The sequence below is a fragment of the Dama dama genome, chromosome 18 (genome assembly GCF_033118175.1).
Source record: "Dama dama isolate Ldn47 chromosome 18, ASM3311817v1, whole genome shotgun sequence".
Classification (NCBI taxonomy): domain Eukaryota; kingdom Metazoa; phylum Chordata; class Mammalia; order Artiodactyla; family Cervidae; genus Dama; species Dama dama.
The window spans coordinates 106854777-106862101 of record NC_083698.1 but is presented as its reverse complement, the minus strand read 5'-3'; the positions used below and the strand labels follow the sequence as shown (position 1 = coordinate 106862101).

The following is a 7325-nucleotide window of genomic DNA, read 5'->3' as shown; positions in this document are numbered from 1 at the left end:
CAGGGCCATGCTTTAAGAACCGCTGCTCTAGATCCACACATCTGCGACCAGGCCCTTTCACACTTGCAGCCACACCCAGGGCACCTGTTCACCCTTGCCTTATCTTGTGTTTACTGAGCCCTGGTGCCTCCACTCCACCAAAGACCCATATCCTGAGACCCCCCACCCTTTCCTCCCATTGTCTGCTGGGAGCCCCTGGGAGGGTCTTCTTTGTCGTGGGTTAGCTCTCTTCCCAGTTTACCATTCAGGAACCTAAATCTAAAGAAGCTTCTGCCAATATGGGGAAAACTCATTCAAGGGAGTCATAGAGATCCACCTCTTCCGTCCAGAGCAGGCCAATTCAAGCTGAAGATCTCAGTCTGCCTCAGAAAATTTCAGCCCAGGGGGTTGTATGATTACACCTATATTGCAGATGGGGAAACAGGATGGGAGAGTATCTTTGGCCCCACAAAGGCAAGTAGCTCAGGAGAGAAGGCGGCTCCAAGTATTCTAGGGGTGTCATCCTTCAGCTTTGCATTTCCTTGTTTCTCTCTGGGTTCATCTCCCTTCTTTCTCCTTAGTTCAATGAGGTTCTGATCCAGTTAATGCTCTTAGGTTTGGCACATCTGAAATGTCTTTTTGTCCTCTTACTTAAATGTCAGTTTACCTGGGTTCAGAATTCTAGATTGAGTCTACAGTCATAGCACCCTGAATGCACCCAGTCCTGTCAGAATTCTATATTGGAAGTTATTTTTCTTTATACCTAAAGAATTTATTTTATAATGCTATAAAGTATCAGTAAAGACAACTTTATTATTTAATTGCTCTTCTCACCAAAGTATCAAATTTTTAAAAATTTTGAAACATATGCATGGGTCTGGCTACACAGCTATTTAATTTTACTTATTTGTGCTTATATTTTCACTTACACAATTTTTTTAAAATAACATTTTTCTAATTATGATAAATAAAGTGCTGTACTCAGTACGTCAGCAAATCTGGAAAACTCAGCAGTGGCCACAAGACTAGAAAAGGTCAGTTTTCATTCCAATCCCAAAGAAAGGCAATGCTGAATAGTGCTCAAATGACCATACAGTTGTGCTCATTTCGCATGAAAGCAAGGTAATGCTCAAAATCCTTCAAGCTAGGCTTCAGCAGTACATGAACTGAGAACTTCGAGATGCTGAAGCTAGGTTTCTAAAAGGCAGAGGAACCAGAGATCAAATTGCCAGTATCACTGGATCATAGAAAAAATAAGAGAATTACAGAAGAACATCTACTTCTGCTTCATTGACTATGCTAAAGCCTTTGTCTGTGCAGATCACAACAAACTGTGGAAAATTCTTAAAGAGATGGGAATACCAGACCACCTTACCTGTCTCCTGAGAAACCTGTATGCAGGTCAGGAAGCAACAGTTAGAGTGAAAAAACTGGCTTAAAACTCAATATTCAGAAAAGCTAAGATTTTGGCATATAGTCCCATCACTTCATGATAAGTAGATGAGGAAAAAGTGGAGACAGTGACAGACTTTATCTCCTTGGGCTCCAAAATCACTGCAGATAGTGACTGTAGCCACAACATTAAAAGACACTTGGTCCTTGGAAGGAAAGCTATGACAAACCTAGATAGCATATTAAAAAGCAGAGCATCACTTTGCCAACAAAGGTCTGTGTAGTTGAAGCTATGGTTTCTTCAGTAGTCATGTATGGATGTGAAAGTCGGACCGTACAGAAGGCTGAGCGCCAAAGAATTAATGGTTTTGAATTGTGATTGCTGGAGAAGACTCTTGAGAGTCTCTTGGACTGCAAAGAGATCAAACCAGTGAACCCTAAAGGAAATCAATGCTGAATATTCATTGAAAGGACTGATGCTGAAGCTGAAGCTCCAATACCAAGCCACCTGATGCGAAGAGCTGACCCACTGGAAAAGACCCTGGTGCTGAGAAAGATTGAGGGCATGAAGAGAAGGGGACCACAGAGGATGAGATGGTTGGATGGCATCACTGATTCAATAGACATGAGTTTGAGCAAACTCGGGGAGATGGTGAAGGACAGGGAAGCCTTTTGTGCTGCAATCCGTGGGGTTGCAAAGAGTCAGACACACTTAGCGACAAAACAACAACTATAATAAAGTAATAAAAAGGTATAAACCCACAGGACAAGAAGTATATGGATGAGATAATTAGTTTCACACAGAAGAAAAAACACAAAACAGCTGACATATTCTGTAGAGAAATCATCCAAGAAGTAAGCACTTCTGTGGGAGGTACAGTGGAGGTTGGAGACCAGAGGGTGTTACTGAGGGATGCCGTTCTACAGGTTCCCACTGGCTCGAAGAATGGATGATAATTGCCATCAACTGCATACCTGGGTGTTATGACATAGTAAACTGGTACTAGTTCAGAGCGTAGAATGGCCTGGGGGTATAGCTCAGGGGTAGAGCATTTGACTGCAGATCAAGAGGTCCCCGGTTCAAATCCGGGTGCCCCCTGTTGATTTTCTTTCCATCTGGGGACCACACACATGGTCACTGTAGATCAGATCTCAGTACCACCAACCTTCACCTCCATCCGCCACCCCACTTGTTGGCAGGCTTTTTTAAATGAGGGTACTTTCCTCTAAGGGGGCTTAGCAAACAGAACATGGAAGGAGTGAGGAGAGGAGAGGAAAGGGAGGAAAGGTCATCTTCTGACTCAGGAAATGGTTGGAAGTTTTCCTCATCCAGTGTTAGAGGCATTGTCTTGACCCTCAGAGAGCTGTGTGTGTTTGGTCAGCTCTCCTAATTGCTATTACTATTACTATTTCTCTTTTCAAGTGAGTTAGGAAGGTCCAAGGAGCCAACTGAATTAGCAGCTGTGCCCCACAGGCTCCGGGGAAGAATCCGCATACTTTTATTTGAAAAACAACAAATACCTACCCGACCAGCACTATCTGGTCAGACACACTTCGGGGGAGATGATACTGGATGATTCTCAAGGGCATTTTGCCTGAACATGGGCTTCCCAGGTGGTGCAAGTGCTAAAAGAACCCATCTGCCAATGCAGGAGACTAAGAGATTCAGGTTCAGTCCCTGGGATGGGAAGATCCCCTGGAGGAGGGATGGCAGCCCTCTCCAGTATTCTTGCATGGAGAATCCCATGGACACAGGAGCCTGGCAGGTTACAGTCCATGGGGTTGCAAAGAGTCAGACATGACTGAAGTGACTTAGCACGCACATATGATTAGCATGCACATATGATTATCAAAGCCAGTGCCCTCGAGAGGGCCTGGAGCAAGGACGGAGAGGGTGGGAAGAAGACGCGGTGGGAAAGTCGTGCTTCTGCCCTGGGGCAGACCCCCAGGTTCTGGAAGCCACAAATACCTGGGTGACTGGCTGTGCTACGGTTCAGGATAGCCCTATGGGTGGAAAGGTGCTTTTTAGATAATAATGGCTCATAGTTAGATCATTTAAACACAGATCACGAGGTCTCTGATTCATAGTCCAAGTAACCCTACTGCTGTCACCTTAAAAAATTAATAATCTTTATTTTTTAGAGTAGTTTTAATTTTACAGAAAAACTGAGCAGAAAGTACAGAGAGCTCCCCTCCATCTCCTCACCTCAACTGCCCCCTCCCACGTGCCCCATTATTAAATTTGTATTAGTGGTGTTGTTGTCCTGTCATTCAGTCATGCCCGACTCTTTGTGATCCCATAGACTGCAGCACGCCAGGCCTCCCTGTCCATCACCAATTCCCGGAGTTTGCTCAAACTCGTGTCCATTGAGTCAGTGATGCCATCCAACCATCTCATCCTCTGTCGTCCCCTTCTCCTCCTGCCCTCAGTCTTTCCCAGCATCAGGGCCTTTTCCAGTGAGTCGGCTCTTCAAATCAGGTGGCCAAAGCATTGGAGTTTCAGCTTCAGCATCAGTCCTTCCAGTGAATATTCAGGACTGATTTCCTTTTGAATTGACTGGTTTGATCTTGCAGTCCAAGGGACTCTCAAGAGTCTTCTCCAACACTACAGTTCAAAAGGACCATTTCTTCGGTGCTCAGCCTTCTTTATGGTCCAACTCTCACATCCATACATGGCTACTGGAAAAACCATAGCTTTGGCTAGATGGACCTTTGTTGGTGAAGTAATTTCTCTGATTCTTAGTATGCTGTCTAGGTTGGTCATAGCTTTTCTTCCAAGGAGCAAGATTCTTTTAATTTCATGACTTCAGTCACCACCTGCAGTGATTTTAGAACCCAAGAAAATAAAGTCTGTCACTGTTTCCATTGTTTCCCCATCTATTTGCCATGAAGTGATGGGACTGGATGCCATGATCTTAGTTTTTTGAAAGTTGAGTTTTAAGCCAGCTTTTTCACTCTTCTCTTTCACCCTCATCAAGAGGTTCTTTAGTTCCTCTTCACTTTATGCCATAAGGGTGGTGTCATCTGTGTATCTGAGATTATTGATATTTCTCCCAACAATCTTGATTCCAGCTTTTACCTCATCCAGCCTGGCATTTCGCATGATGTCTTCTGCATAGAAGTCAAATAAGCAGGGTGACAATATACAGCCTTGACGTACTCCGGTCTCAATTTGGAACCAGTCCATTGTTCCATGTGTGGTTCTAACTGTTGCTTTTTGACCTGCATTCAGGTTTCTCAGGAGACAGGTAAGGTGGTCTGGGATTCCCATCTCTTAAAGAGTTTTGTACAGTTTTTTGTGATCTACACAGTTAAACGCTTTAGCATAGTCAATGAAGCAGAGGTAGATGTTTTTCTGGAATTCTCTTGCTTTTTCTATGATGCAGCAGATGTTGGCAATTTGATCTCTGGTTCCTCTGCCTTTTCTAAAACCAACTTGAACATCTGGAATTTCTTGGTGCATGTACTGTTGAAGCCTGACTTGGAGAATTTCGAGCATTACTTTGCTAGCATGTGAAATGAGTGCAATTGTGCGGTAGTTTGAACACTCTTTGGCATTGCCTTTCTTTGGGATTGGAATGAAAACTGACCTTTTCCAGTCCTGTGGCCACTGCTGAGTTTTCCAAATTTGCTGGCATATTGAGTGCAACACTTTCACAGCATCATCTTTTAGGATTTGAAATAGCTCAACTGGAATTCCATCACATACGCTAGCTTTGTTCCTAGTGATGCTTCCTAAGGTCCACTTGACTTCACATTCCAGAATGTCTGCCTCTAGGTGAGTGATCACACCATCATGGTTATCTGGGTCATGAAGATCATTTTTGTATAGCTCTTCTGTGTATTCCTACCACCTCTTCTTAATATCTTCTGCTTCTGTCAGATCCATACCATTTCTGTCCTTTATTGTGCCCATCTTTGCATGAAATGTTCCCTTGGTATCTCTAATTTTCTTGAAGAGATCTCTAGTCTTTCCCATTCTACTGTTTTCCTCTATTTCTTTGCATTGATCACTTAAGAAGGCTTTCTTATCTCTCTTTGCTATTCTTTGGAACTCTGCATTCAGATGGATATATCTTTCCTTTTCTCCTTTGCCTTTCACTTCTCTTTTCTCAGCTATTCGTAAGGCCTCCTCAGACAACCATTTTGCCATTTTGCATTTCTTTTTCTTGGGAATGGTTTTGATCACAGTCTCCCATACAATGTTATGAGCCTCCATCCATGGTTTTTCAGGCACTCAGTCTATCAGATCTAATTCCTTGAACCTATTTGTCACTTCCACTGTATAACGGTAAGAGATTTGATTTAGTGTGACCTTTTTTAAAAACAGCAAATGAATGCTGATGCATTAATATTAACCAATGTCCATGGTTAACATTAAGGTTCACGTTTGGTATTGTACAGTTTAGTGGGTTTTGACAAATGCATAATGTCATGTACCCACAATTATAATATCCTTCAGAATAATTTCACTGCCCTAAAAATTCCCCTGCCATATCTATTCATCCCACTCTCCCACCCCAATCCCAGGCAACCACTGATCTGTTTGCTGTCTTCACAGTTTTGCCTTTTCCAGAATGTCATCTAGTTAGAAGTGTACTCTATACAGCCTTTTCAAAATGACCTCTTTCACTTAGCAATATGCATGTAATGTTCCTCCATGTCTTTTTGTGGCTTGATAGCTAGTTACTTTTCATCACAGAATAGTATTCCTCTGTGTGGACCCGCTGTGGAGTGCCTGGAGGTCTGCATGGGGACAGGCAGACACGGGACCCAGGCTCTCTCTCCGCAGGCCAGAAGGAAAGATCTCTGACCACACACCAGGGCCCCTTGGTCCCGGCCTGTGGGCCCTCAAATAACAGCCTTTACACCTGGTCATGAAATTAAAAGACACTTGCTCCTTGGAAGAAAAGTTATGACCAACCTAGGCAGCATATTAAGAAGCAGAGACATTATTTTTCCAACACAGGTCCATCTAGTCAAAGCTATGGTTTTTCCAGTAGTCATGTATGGATGTGAGAGTTGGACTATAAAGAAGGCTGAGCACCGAAGAATTGACCCTTTTGAACTGTGGTGTTGGAGAAGACTCTTGAGAGTCCTTTGGGCTGCAAGATCAAACCAGTCAATCCTAAAGGAAATCAGTCCTGAATATTCACTGGAAAGACTGATGCTGAAGCTGAAACTCCAATAATTTGGCCACCTGATGCGAAGAGCTGACTCACTGGAAAAGACCTCGATGCTGGGAAAGATTGAAGGGAGGAGGAGAAGGGGACGACAGAGGATGATATGGTTGGATGGCATCACCAACTCCATGGACATGAGTTTGAGTAATCTCCTGGAGTTGGTGATGGACAAGGAGGTCTGGTGTGTTGCAGTCCATGGGGTCACAAAGAGTTTGACACGACTGAGTGACTGAACTGAACGCCTCGCCTTAGCTTCCCCTACTGTGCTCCCCAGAGGATCTTGACGCCACCTCTCCACGAATCTCCCCTGGGTTCAGCCCCTAGAACACCCCCTAGGTGGGAACCAGGCAGGAAGAGCAAGAGTGTGCGATGGAGGGTCAAGGAAGGAAAGAGGGTCAGGCAAGGAAGGAGGCTGAGGCCTGAAGGATGGTGCAGAGCAGGGGGCAGGGGCGGAGGAGCTAGGGGAGGAGGGAAGGGAGGAAGGACGTGGAGGGGACAGGGTTTCAACCCTAAAAGCCCTAGTTCTCAAACATGGTGCCTCCTTCCCTGCTGCCTGCAGTGCTGGTTGCAACTAGAATGGAAAGGTACCTCTTAGACAAGGGCAGGGCCTCTGGGGCTGCACAGGTAGACTCATGGCCCAAGAATGGCCTCCAGTGGTGGCTTTGCCAATTTCAGAGGCAGTGAGGAATGAATAGAATTTATAGTACCTGTGGAATGCTTGGGTGTGGTAACACACTTGAAGTAAGGTAATGAGAACCTACTGTGAGCCAA

General features: G+C 44.5%; 1 non-coding gene across 1 annotated transcript; it reads left to right on the top strand.

Annotated features, from left to right (window-relative positions):
• Positions 1 to 2398: 2398 nt before the first annotated feature.
• TRNAC-GCA (transfer RNA cysteine (anticodon GCA)) lies at positions 2399 to 2470 on the top strand. Its single transcript has one exon. It is a non-coding gene; the product is annotated as a tRNA-Cys (tRNA).
• The last annotated feature ends 4855 nt before the right edge of the window (positions 2471 to 7325 follow it).